At 35.3% G+C, this 14,582-nt stretch overlaps 1 pseudogene; it reads right to left on the bottom strand.

Annotated features, from left to right (window-relative positions):
* The window catches only part of LOC120188022, a 29,718-nt pseudogene extending 16,402 nt beyond the window's left edge, over positions 1–13,316 (bottom strand).
* Between the last annotated feature and the right edge of the window lie 1,266 nt (positions 13,317–14,582).

The raw sequence follows: 14,582 nt of genomic DNA, 5'->3' as shown, positions 1-14,582 counted from the left end.
CCGAAGAAGGGCTGGTCATAAACCATCGTAAGTATGTTTTGGATCTTTTTGTAGAAACAGGGATGCTTGACTGCAAACTAGTTGAAACTTCAATGGAGCAAGGCTTGAAATTTTGCAAGGACCGGACTGGAAATCCAATAAAGGAAACCTACCAAAGGTTAGTTGGGAAGTTGATCTACCTTTCTCTGACCAGGCCTGATATTGCATACTCAGTGAGCATTGTCAGCCAATATATGAGTGATCCTCGAGAAGAACATTGGAAGCTGTTAACATAATTCTAAGGTTCTTTTACCCCAGGAGTTGGACTTATCTTTAGAAAAATTAAGACAAACAGTGAAGGTTTATACGGATGCAAGCTGGGGAGGTGAATTAACTGATAGAAGATCAGTTAGGCTACTGTGCCTACGTTTGGGTAATTTGGTGACTTGGAGAAGTAAGAAACAAGACGTTGTCTCTCGAAGTAGTGCTGAGTCAGAGTTTAGAGCAATGGCTCTCAGAATATGTGAAGGAATATGGATTAAAAGCTCACAGAACTGGACTTAGATGACAAGAAGAATTTTAAGATTTTTAGTGACAGTCAATCAGCTATGAGTATAGCAAAAAACCCAGTACATCATGATAGAACGAAACACATTGAGATAGACATACATTTATTTACGATAAGGTCAATAATAGAGTTGCACAACTGCAGTACATTCCGACGAAGAAACAGCTTGCAGATATCTTCACCAAAGCCCTTCCACGAGTGACTTTTGATGAGCTGTCATTCAAACTGGGAATATACAACATATACACCAGTTTGAGGGGTAGTGTAGGAATTATAGAAATGAGTTGTCAAGAGATTCTGTAATTATTTTATGTTTTCAAATCCCTTATTTCAAGGGATTACATCTCCTAGGATTAATATCTTTCCTAACTTAGAGTTTTCTAGTTTAGAGGCATAATTTTTATATAAATATGTAATATGTTTCTATTGAAAGTATGCAAGAAAATAACAGACCTGACTATTTCCTACAGTCTGTTTTCTACTATACAGTCTGTTTTCTTTCTATAGTCTGATTTTCTACAATTAGCTACTGATTCAGAGCTTGAGAGGCAACGCATTGAATGGTGATCAAGTAAAGAGCTTTTACTAGTGTATGTTGAACTTTAGTTTGATTTTGAGGCAATATTGGAACCTTGTTGGGTTGTTTGGTTGATTTTGTAGACTTGACATGTTGTTGGTACCTATACGACCTATAATGACTGTTGATCTTTGATTCATGTTTGAATAACATTTGAGGTTTTTTGAAGTTGAATTACGAGTTGAGTTGATCTTCAAGTATGCCTAAGTTGACCAAAAGTGAAATGTGCCTTAATTTTACATATTGATCATCTAGATAAGAACTAATTTGTTACATAATATGTTAGACTCGTAGGAAGTATGAAATGACATATAATGCACAAATGACTAGGTTAATTGATGTTATGATACATGTAACATATGTGTTTTGACATTTTCTAAGTGTATCAAGTATGTCCAAGCATGCTCATTGTCGTAACCGGTTTTCGCCGGTTACGAATTTTTACTTGGCGGAAAGTGATGTGAATAAATGGTTTTTTTAAAAAATTTGGGAGTCGCCATTGGCCTTTTGGATCAGGTAGGTCGAATACCTAAAAATCATCCTTAAAAGAGTTTTTAACAAAACAGTTAAAAGATAAACTGATCTGCGTTTTAACAAAAAATTCATTCTTTTCAATAATAAAAAGGGATTTGTGGTCGGTTACGTTTAGGGAAGGATTAGCAACCCCTACAACCCAAAATTGGTACTTTTTAATTATACATTGTCTCTATTATTAGAAATTTAAGAATTCAAAGATATTTAATTATAATCCTATTATTTCAAAATTATAATTATGAAAAAAATTAATTTATATATATATTTATAAATAAAATATTTATTATTTAGAAAATCAGAAAAGGACTTCTAGGTATTTTAAGATAGCTCTTTTCTTATATATTAAAAAATAAATACATATCAAATATGTTTATTTTTCTTAAAAGTAATTTATAAATATGATTTTTATTTAATAAACAAATAGAATAAATAAATAAATATTATAAATATGTTTATATAACTTAATAATAATAATAAAATAATCATGAAGATAATAATTTAAACATATCAAACGTAATAATAAAATAAAATAATAATAATTAAAATGAAAGAAATTAAAAGTAATAATATTAAAACTAATGGATCATATTCATAAATATATGAACTTAAAAATGTAAAAATAAAACTTATGGTTAAAATTAAGATTATATAAAATTTAATGATCAAATTATAAAATATAAATATTTAAGAGACATGATTAGAATTATCATAAAATATAAATACTAGTAGTAATTAACCATTATTTATTTAATCGGTGATTAAAATAGAAATATTAAAATTATTAGGGACTAAATGTGATATTTATCTTAAATATTATTTAATATGGTAAGGATTAAAACATAATAAATAAATTCGAAGACTGAATTAGACATTCAGAAGTTAGTTTCAGTGACTAAAATGGATAATTACAAAACTCGGATGGCTACGGAAAGGGTTTAGCCATTCATGTAAATTACGCATATACCTCTTCCCAAAACGACGTCGTTCAGGAAGGGATATATATACCCCTTCATAGCTGGCCCGAAGGGCCAGCAGCCTCATTCTTCTCTCAAAAACGAGAAAAGAAGAAGCTCTGTCTTCTTTCTCTCTTAATTCCCTCACCGGAGGGAATTCCGGCGCCGATAGCCACCGCCAACCTCACCGCCGACCACCGCCTCCGGTGGCCAGAAAATAAAACTTTATACCACAATGTAGATCGGATCGTCCTAATGACGATTCCGGTATCTGTTTCCCTTAAAAAACTCCCAATCGGAGCAAATCTACGAAAATACCTTCGGTTTTCGAAGGTTTGTTGTGGAGCGTGGAGGTGCGTGGTTACTCCGGTGGTGGTGTGGCTTTCCTCGGTAAGGTTTCTTTCATTTTTTATCTCGTTATTTTGGTGTTTGATGGTGGCTGGATTGCTTGCTGTTGGTGTTGCTGTCTCCCGTTTTCTGGCCCCCTTTTCTTGTTGCAGGTGAGCCAAGGCTTTATAGCCTCGACGAGGCTATCATCGGATCGGTCCCATGGGTAGCAGCCTTGGTGAGTCACCAAGCTATGGCGGTGACTCACCATAGAGCATTTATTTGGTGAGGCAGTTGGCTTCTGGCGAGGCGGCGATTTCGTGGCGTGGCACTGGCAGCTGGAACGTCTGGAAGCAGCGGCGGCTGAATGATAACCTAGGGTTATGAAACCCTAGGGCTTCACGCTGGTATCCTGTGGACCGTTGGATCTTGATCCAACGGTTGATAGAAGCGGCGGCTGGGTATATGGGATGTAAACCCTAGAAGGGTTCAGGGTTACTGTTGGGCCATATTGATATGGGTTTTTGTTGTAAAATGGGCCTCCGGGTCCTTTGGGCTTGTAATATATATTTATATTAATAATAATAATAATAATAATAATTTTAATAATAATAATAATAATTAAAAATAATTTTAATGAATTTAAGAAAAATGAAAAATTGATGTTTACAGCTGCCCCTCTTTGCTCATTCTTATTTTAACAAGAATAGAGCAAAGATGAAAAATAATAGTTTTTCATTTGACTTCTTTTGAGTAAAACTGAAATGTTGAAAACATCATTCCAGAGGTCTTAAAAACATCATGCACTGCAGGACTTACAGATGACCCTAAGGCTTTGAAAACATCAAAAAGCTCCCGAAGGCTTTTTGGAAACATCATGCACTACAAGATTTACAGATGACCCTAAGGTTTTGAAAACATCAAAAAGCTCCCGAAGGCTTTTTTGGAAACATCATGCACTGCAGGACTTACAGATGACCCTAAGGTTTTGAAAACATCAAAAAACTCCCGAAGGCTTTTTGGAAACATCATGCACTGTAGGACTTATAGATGACCCTAAGGCTTTGAAAACATCAAAAAGCTCCCGAAGGCTTTTTGGAAACATCATGCACTGTAGGACTTACAGATGTGGGAAATAGTTTACTAAGTAAAAAAACTAAGGAAATCGTTTTCTTACTTTTCAACAATTTCATTTTTAGAAAAGATTGAATGAGAAACTATGGAAATCGTTTTCTCATTATTTTTCAAAGTAACAACATCAAAAAGCTCCCGAAGGCTTTTTGGAAACATCATGCACTGCAGGACTTACAGATGACCCTAAGGTTTTGAAAACATCAAAAAACTCCCGAAGGCTTTTTGGAAACATCATGCACTGCAGAACTTACAGATGACCCTAAGGCTTTGAAAACATCAAAAAGCTCCCGAAGGCTTTTTGGAAACATCATGCACTGCAGGACTTACAGATGACCCTAAGGCTTTGAAAACATCAAAAAGCTCCCGAAGGCTTTTTGGAAACATCATGCACTATAGACTTACAGATGTGGGAAATAGTTTACTAAGTAAAAAAACTAAGGAAATCGTTTTCTTACTTTTCAACAATTTCATTTTTAGAAAAGATTGAATGAGAAACTATGGAAATCGTTTTCTCATTATTTTTCAAAGTAACAACATCAAAAAGCTCCCGAAGGCTTTTTGGAAACATCATGCACTGCAGGACTTACAAATGTGGGAAATAGTTTACTAAGTAAAAAAACTAAGGAAATCGTTTTCTTACTTTTCAACAATTTCATTTTTAGAAAAGATTGAATGAGAAACTATGGAAATCGTTTTCTCATTTTTTCAAAATAACATGTTGATTGGGTAACATGATTCCTGCATTTGTGGTTTTGAATACCTTTTTCGTGTAAGGTATTTTTTTTACCCTGAATCTTCTTATTCTTCCGAAGATCTGTAAAACTTCATGTTTGAATACACTCAGATATATCAATGTAATGCATTGTCTATTGTGTAAATGATATTTTTATGAATGCATGAATGTTGATGCAATCTTCATTTGACTTCAAAGTGGTGAACTTGGTCTTCCTTCACTTCATCATTTATTGTCAGGGTTACCTCTGGATATCAGTGTAGAAACTTATGCTATCAAGCTTACATTTCTGTAGAATCATCTGATCAACTTGTATCTTTGCGTCTTCTTAACTTCATTTAAGTCTCAGAAGAAATCTTTCATTTATGGAACTCTTATCGTAGTTAAAATTATGACCTTGATGCCCCATTTTATCTTGGATAAAACCAACTTTATTTGCTTGGACTTGTGTATAAATCCCATAAAGCTTTCATCTTTGGAAAGAGAATCTATCATCTTTAAAAAGAGAATCTATCATCTTTGAAGAGTGTAGATGTAGATATGTCTGACTCAGCGGGGATTAATTAGGAGAGTAGAGTCTGTTCTGATTTGACTCTTGAAACATATCATAAGGAGATTTATTTCGATTCCTTTCATGTCTCCACATTTAATTGGTTCTCAAACAAAGCAACTTGGACCATATCATGTTGAGGTGCTTAACCACAACCTGTCGTTTAACTAGTTTCTTGTGGTTAAAATTTCAGCTCTCCTTCTGCGGAAAGAAATCTTCATCATATCTCATCTTATAATCTTGAAGTTGAAAAAGACAAACTTCATCTTGGATTAAAAATGGAAACCATATGATCACAACATTGGTTTAACATCAGAATAACTGGTTCGTAAAACATTTGACAACACATTCTTCATCTCATGTTCTGTCGAGATGTAAAACATTTGAAAACACATTCTTCCTTTCTTGTAGCTTCTGCTCAGATTTTCGTAAAGCATTTGACAACACATTCATCCTTTCCTATGGCTTCTGCTCAGATTTCTCAATTATTGAAGCTCTTTGCCTAGTATTCAAAGCTTTTGTATGATGTCACAAGACCATTTGAGAACAAAACTCAGTGGGGATTCAAGTGTGATGTTAGTATGACCAAAAAGTTGGTCAAATTCACAATATATGCTAGTGTCGAGTTGAATAAAAGATACCAACTGATCTCGATATCATCTCGGGCAAGGGCAAGTGTGATATTGATCACGTTTTCTTCTGTAATGAGCGTTGTAGGAATTAGAAACACATCAGCTATAGGGGCTACAGAAAGAGGTTCATGGAATTCTTACCGCTGGGGATGAAACACCCATGATAAAACCAAATAGATGAAAACTCAGTTCACCCTGGCTAGCAATGATGATCCCCAATAACAATGGGAATAACAGTAATATAAGTGAGAATCGAGTCTCCCTTTTCAATGTTATCAAGTAAGCAAAAACTGATGTGAAAAACAGCTTCATAATCCCAACATTATGGTTGAAACTAACTGCCAGAAACCTCAAAGAAATATTTTCAATTATCACTGACACACAAAAGGCTAAATTCAAAGCTGAGATCTTAAGGAACTGAACCCTGAATCGAGTAGTTTATTTGGGGACCATCTTTATCCATACAATCATGATGTAGTTTATCAAAGAACACACTGTCATGTGACACATGGTTTAAGATGATTGGGTATTTGAAACCGTACTTGCTGAGTAGATATTTGTTCAACAACATGATCATAATATAACTGCTTGATGAACAAAGCAATTATGTATAGTCAACTCGACTCTCACTGTTTCACCATTTTCATTCTTCACACCTTTCTGTCTCATTGGAAATATTTGTTCAAGTCAATGATCTTGACACAGGATGTTGTGGGCCTTCAACATGCCCCAACATTGGCTAATACAAGTGTTCAAAATGCATCAACAGTTCTAATTCTGATTGAAATGGGCTTTCAGCATGCCCCAACATTTTGCTGATAAATATTCAGAATATTTCAACATTTCTGATTCGGATTGAAAAGGGTTTTCAGCATGCCCCAACATTTGCTTCTTGTTAATCTGAGCCTTCAAAATGCCCACATGTATCTATCTAAAGTGAGCTTTCGAGATGCCCCAATATTTGCTTCTGATTCAACTCTCAATATATGTTTAACTGGAATATCATGATCCTCATGAGGTCCAATTTTGACAATGCACTGTGGTGCTTGTAGCTTTCTTCATGCCCCAAATCTGTTTATCTTAAATACTCTCATTCTAGTGTCACTGAACAATAGTGTTGTCAAGTAACTGGAGAAATTCTCTTCATGTTGTCACAAATTTAAGAAGTACTCAATCATTCTGACAAAAACGTCTGAAATGAGGTGACCATTTTCTGTATCTGGAGGGATTTAGTCAGACAGAGTAATATAATAGCTTGGTAATCCATTCCAGGCTGACACAGTGGCTTATCATCTTTCAGTGAAGGCCATCTCTGAAATATACTTTTCTGTGGGAGAGAAACCAATTTACGCGAACAATAATCTGATGCAATAGCAAGACTACATATACAGTGGTACAGGCTCATCAAAAATCCACACCCATGCAACATGTTGATTCTGATAACAACTCATCTGATTATGAAGCGATCTTCAGGATGATTTCACAGATATTGATTTCTTTCTGATACCGAGGAAATCCTGAATCCTGATTTTGATGAGGAGAATAAACTGTTATACTTGACAAAATAGGATATTCAGAGGTTGAGGCTTCAATAGCCATGGAGAGATGTGGTCCGAATTCATCAATTACAGAGTTGACAGATTTTATATGTGCTGCTCAAATGGCGAAGGCTGCTGACGCACTTCTTCCAGTAAAAGATAGGAATCAATTATACAATGGCCCCAATTACAAGCAAAGACGAAACTTGGGATATGATTTTTGAAAAGGAAGAAGCAGAGGAAGCTTGAAAAGAAGCTTCTTAATGAAGACGATCATGCAGTTCATCTTTCAATTCCAATGATTGGTTCTGGGATTCCTACCGAACCAGATCAGATAACTCAAAGAACACTTCCAAAAGATGCTATTGGGCCTCTTTATTTCTACTATGAGCAAATTCATCTTTCAAATCTAATGATTGGTTTTGGGGTTCATACTAAACCAGATCAGATAACTCAAAGAATACTTCCAGAAGATGCTATTGGGCTCCTTATTTCTACTATGAGCAAATTCATCTTTCAAATCTAATGATTGGTTTTGGGGTTCATATCAAACCAGATCAGATAGCTCAAAGAACACTTCCAGAAGATGCTATTGGGTCTTCTTATTTCTACTATGAGCACATGACACTTGCTCCAGTTAATGTTTGGACTGGAATATCACAGTACTTATTCGATGTAGAGCCAGAATTTGTAGATTCGAAGCATTTTCATGATACTACACTAAAAATGGGCTATGTTCATAATCTGCCAATTGAGAACAGATTTCCTCTTATTCTGCTTCCTCCATGTGCCATACATGATGCTTTTCCATTGAAAAAGTTGAACAATTTATAAACATGTACAGGAAGTGCCAAATTGACAAAAATTATCTGTAAGGCTCTTGAAGCTTATGACGATGAGTCACCTTCGAGTATCCAGAAGTATTTTCTTGATGAGTGCTGAAAATGGAATCTGGTATGGGTTGGAAGGAATAAAGTTAATCCACTTGAACCTGATGTGGAAAGCTTCTAGGTTTCCCTAAAAACTATACATGAGGAGATGCTAGAGACAAGTTCCCCAGTGATACAATGTCCTGTCTCTTTTCTCTGGAATCAGTGATGCAGGGTTGTCTTCTACTGTCTTGGCATACCTTTGAAACAGATGTGCAAGAACTGAATAGTGATCAGTTGGAGCAATTGATGAGTAGATTTGGAGGATTCAACCTTGTTGTCGATGGCATCTAATGTAACAACCTTACTGGAATAAATAAACGTCATCAGGATGAACTAGAAGATTTTTGTTGGTGCATTTCCTTGCAATGACTGCCACAGTGACTGTCTCTTCTGCTGCTCCAAAATACACACTATCATATCCCACTCTTCCCTAACATTGGAAAGGTTTAGTTGATGGTAAAACTGGTTATCTCAACTTTTGGAATCCTGTACGACATACAAATGTAGAATTTGTTCCAACGTCTTATTCTGTGCTATAAGTCCTCAAATTCAAATTCAACAATCTTCTGAAGGACATAATGGATATCATTTTGACAAAGAAAGTGATCGGCATAGAAGAAGTAGCAATGATGTATCAAGACTTGAGCTAACAACAGAGTGCAGGTAGTGACTTGCTCATGGTTCTATGATGTAATCTTCTAGAGAACATGAATTGATGGCTGGGGAAAATAATCTGTCTGGTGATGCTTATCGCCCTCAGCATGAGATAAACGATAATCTTTCTTGATGAGCTGCTAATAATGTCATAGGGGAGGGTCACAAGTTCAATTCCCCAGACTTTCTGGCTTCTTGGACCACTTGCCTTCAAAAATGTGAAGTGCTTCATTCTTCTGGCCTCGTTCATTCTTTTTCTACAATAGAGGTAGAATAAGCAACAATTTCTTTAAGGACCTTCCTCATTTGAAACTGTCCTGTTTGAAAATGTTTTTTCTCCTTTCTTTATTGAAGAATGAAAGAATTTTGCAAAGTATTACCCCTTTCAGGTTTACAATATAATCGAATCATAAACAATGAGTTTAATGAATATCAAATAAATCAACTACACTTTTAAATCATTCAAAAATCATAGTCCTATTGCAAGTGTCAAAATTATTGACTGATTTAAGGTGTAGGTGGATTTTGGTAAAGTAGGTTCTTTCAAGTTGGTTCAGTATGTCGTTTCGGCTTCCACTAACTTGAAGAAATGGTTGTTATGTTCATCTTGTAGAGATGCTTCTCGATTCCACAATCTCAGGAATGTCTTTGAGACGTGTGGTGCTTCATTAAGAGCTTAAGATCATCTCTTATGTCATTGTTGCACCATTCAATATTCGAGCCGCCGTTTCAGGTTTTCAACTCGAATCCTCCTTTGGTTCTAAGATGTTATTTAAAAATTTACATCTTGAACCCCCCTTTTATCATTTTTCATATCATACATTAAAGATTTTAAAAACTAATTTTTGCAAATAAAAATCAATCTTGAGGGGCGGGATGAATTCTGAAGATATTCTCTTTTACTTAGAAATCCATGTATGATTAAAATGGACTTTTTAGGTACGTAACGTAGGCCATGGCTTATGGTTATGAAAGAAAGGGATAAAAAGGCCCAAATAAGTGTTTAAGGGTAATCAAAACAAGGATCAATTCATTCTGATGCCATCAATCTTGTTTTGTTTGACTTAGATCTGCATTGCTGGGGATTTTTCCATCATCTGGATTCCTCTAGACTGCTAAATTTTGGATTCATTTCCATTTTCTCATATCTCCAGCATTTCTTGCTCTTCTTGTTTGTACTTGATCAACCTTGTAACTTGAGGCTCAATAAGTCACCCATCTTGATTCAATTTTTTTCTTTGCTGGATGAGTATAATACTTCAATTGTTTTGAGCAACTCCTTTCCTTTTGCATTTTGGAGGTTTTCCATTATTCTTGATTGGATTGATCTTCAAGCATTCTGTATTTGACATACTTTATAGTTCAAAACTTTTATGACTTCATGGAAACTTGTCTTCGTAATAAAAATGTATTGACAATCTTTATTCTTGTGAGCAAATATCCTTCACCTTGCCCCCTAATATGGAGGGTGATCCTTGGTTAGGGTTGAATCAGAAGAAAAATCATTCAGGCTCAAGTGGGGACAACAAAGGATATATATATATATATATATATATATAGGATATATATTAAAGGATAAATGAAACAATGCCGTTCATCATCTCATACACTGAAACCTTTGTAAAAAAAAGGTATCTTCAGGGGGATGAATATTCAAGATTAATTTTACTTACATGAAAAATGTAGTTAATGCATGATATATTTATTTCAATCAATCACTTTCCCCTTCTTCTTTGAGTATGCCCTAATCACTCAAAATTATCATCAATGAGTTGGTCCATGATGCCTCATCTTGTCTCTTCTTGCAGTAAAATTCATGGATAATTGGAAGTTTGGTTCATTTGAGGTTTTTTGGTTTATGATGGTTTTGTGTTTGGAAGGATAAATGTGTGACTCTTAAAGTCATGTATATGGTGGAAGGGGTAATATCATAAACCAACCAACTCTATCCGAGAAGGTAAACATCTAGAGTTGATGTCTTGAAAACAAGTAGAGACATTTCTTCAGGATCATAAATGTAGTGTCAGGATTTGGTTTTGGTAAGGGTCTAGTAATTGGCATTGGATGGGATATGGAAGATATAATTTTACCACTTGCCAAAGATCTATAACTCTTGAAAAATTAAAAGAATATTTAATCTACTTGATACTTAATAATCTCAAGATTAAAACTTGATTCCTTGCTCATAACCATAAAAGTAATACACATTTATTTATTGCACAAAAGGTGGAGAAAGGAACAAAAAACAAGTTCAAACAAGATACTGAAAATAGAAAGTACTACAGTGGTAGATAACACTTCCACTTGTTTATGCATCATGCCTCATTATTCCTATAATATTGGGTATGTAATAGGATCATGGTTCTTTTCTTCATTTGCCCCCCATTTCTTGATCATTTCTTGTGTCAAAACCCCTTTGTCAACAAGCATCTCAATTTCTTTTAACAGTGGCCTACAATTGCCTATAGAATGCCCCTTTACCCCCAAGTGGAATTATAAACACTATTTTCATAGCTATGAGCAGAAGGGTTTGATGTCACTTTAGTTGGTCTTGGTGTGATGTATTGACCTTTAACCAAATGAGGATACAAGTCTGAAATGGAAGTTTGGAACACTTCCAAAGTTTTTCTTGATCGCATGACTTTCTTTGGTCGATCCGAACAGTTATTTGCTCTTTTTCTTTTGCAGTTGCGGGGATTCTGGATGCGACATACATTCACATCACCAGCTTTTGTTTTTTGATCCGTCGGGCTCCTGGATGTGACTTTTGAGTTTTCTTCATTGATTACATTCTCAATTAAATCTCCACTTGTCACAAGATTCTCGAATTCCTTTGTCGGATTTGCATGCATTAACTCGAAGAAAGGCGCTGGAAGGGAATCACGAAACATACGTGATATTTCTTCTTCTAATATGGGAGGTTGAACTTGTGCTGCCACTCCTCTCCATCTTAAGGCATATTCTTGAAATCTTTCATTGGTTTTCTTCTTTACTCTTCGAAGATCCATACGTGTTGGAGCTAAGCCTTTAACATACCGATATTGTCCCAAAAATGCATCAGCTAGATCTACCCATCTCTTGATCTGTTCTTGGGTTAACTGATTGTACCAGACTACTGTTGGGCCAACAAGACTATCATGGAAAGTGTGAATTAATAGATCATCAGAACTCAAATATCCTTCCATTTTTCTGCAAAATATTCTCCAATGGATTAAGGGACAACTGGTGCCATCATATTTCTCAAAATCAGGCATTTTGAATTCATGGGGAATAATCAAATCTGGAACCAAGATGAGCTCTCTTGCTTCTAATTCTTTGTGGTGGGCATCAACACTTTTTATATTTCTGATTGCTTCATCCATCTTCTTGAATCTTTCCTCATATTGCGAATGATGAACAAGGCTATTCTTTGGGTTCAATTGGGATGCCCCAGAGTATGTTATCTTTCTCGACTCTTCAATCTGATAGCATGGTAACTCTTTATCAATTATCTCTTCTTTATCAGATGCCATACACTGAATAATTTGATTTGATCCATCTGGTACTGAATCTGATGTTTCTTTCCTTATATCCTGAGGTAACCCTGTCAATTATTCTGGCCACTGATCTTGTAGTCCCTCATAAGATTGCTCCATTGTTTTCATGATGATGGTAAAGTAAAATGAATGAATGACCTTGGTTTTACTGTTACAAAACCTTTCATTAATTACTTACATGTTTTTATAATTAAAGTACATAACAGTACTTAAATAAAAAAATGTAATGTAAATGTTAAATGCAAAATGCCAAAAATAAAAATGCAAAATGTGCAATTCGAAGATATAAAAAGAATACAAAATGAAAATGCACATATACAAAATGTAATGCATGTATGAAATGTGTTACTCAAGAGTGATCATCTTAGAACAGATTTCATTGAACACAAAAGCTTCGGTACATCAAACAAAACTTTTACATGTAGGGGATAGCTTTCACTCCTAACTTCTCTATTTCCCGTAAAAGCCAAACTAACTTCCACTCATGCTCAGGTGTGGAGTTCTCAATCTGCTTTAATTCTCTTGCGAAGCCAGCTATGTCCACCAGCTTATGAGCCACATTGTTTGCTTGAACATCAGCTTCTTTTATGACATTGTCTTTTTCATTCATCTTCTGTGTCAATTCCCAGGTTTGTAAACAATGTTGTTCATTTTTTCTTGTGAGAGATTCTTTATGTTCAAGAAGTTCTCGTACAAGATCTCTATAATCATCTAAACATTTCTTCAATGTTTTGTTCTTGGCCATAGTGGCTTTTAATTCAGTATCGATCTCAAGCTGATGAATCTGATATGATGCTTCCATGTTGGTCATAGCACTATTCAACCTTTGATTTTCGACTTGACATCTTTTCAATTCACTAACAGATGTATTGTATTTTTCTTCTGTAACTCGTGAATTATGATAAAACTTCTTGGCTCGTCCTTCATGTATGTTACAGTTCTTCTTCAGTTTGGTGACCCCTGTTATCCACTCTTCTGGGGTGTTCCCTATACCAGTATTTTGAAAGGCTTGACTGACTTTCTGGAAATCTTCCTGTATGCTTTCCATTTCGGTGCTCAATTTATCATTTTGATCATTCAAATGACATATTTGGGCTTCGAATCTCAACAAATCGTCTTCCTTCTAGACGTCCCTACTGATGCTATTACCTTTGAATACATTTGGTGTTGATCTGGCAGGATCTTCAATTACCAAACTAGGTTGATCATTTATCATAAACTGCAAGATTCCCTGATCCAAAAGACTTTGGACTCGATGTTTGACGGCAAGACAATTCTCGATGGTATGTCCTTGAGCTCCGGCATGATATTCACAATGAACATTGATGTCATACCAATTTGGATACGGAGGTTGGAATGGTTTTATGTAATATGGAGCCACTTCTCGTGCTTCAAGTAACTTTTCATACAACTCTTTATATGATGATATAAGTATAGCATCAACATGAGAACCGCCTCTTGTATTGAATTGAACCTGAGTTTTAGATATCGGGAGCATACTAAAATTCGATGATTTCAGGTTACATGATTTCTTCTCTTCTCTGGAAGCTTTTACAATTGTCATCATTTCTTTGGTATCTCTAGATGACTTGTGAATACGGATGATGATTGTCTGTAACTTCTCAAATTAGTTAGGATCAGAAGTCCCTTGCATATCTAAAATTGCAGGATTATGTTCATTAAGCTTTCTCTCTTTCCGTGCATGAATCTCTTCTCTTTTGGCTAAAACAGATATTCTATCTATCATCTTGGACATCTGCTCTCTTATTTCTCGTATCTCCTCTTGCTCCTTAATGGACACATGATCTCTAGGTGCATAGCTCTCTTCTATCCTCGGAGTTCCCTCGGGATGTCTTTTCTTGGCCGCATCATATTTTGTTTGATCATAAAACTTTTTGTCCATTTACGATTTCTTTCCAATATGATGAACAGTCT

This window comes from Hibiscus syriacus, unplaced genomic scaffold, assembly GCF_006381635.1.
Source record: "Hibiscus syriacus cultivar Baekdansim isolate YM2019G1 unplaced genomic scaffold, ASM638163v2 tig00116937_pilon, whole genome shotgun sequence".
Taxonomy (NCBI): Eukaryota; Viridiplantae; Streptophyta; class Magnoliopsida; order Malvales; family Malvaceae; genus Hibiscus; species Hibiscus syriacus.
The sequence above is the reverse complement of the archived record's forward strand: the minus strand, read 5'-3'. Positions and strand labels throughout refer to the sequence as shown.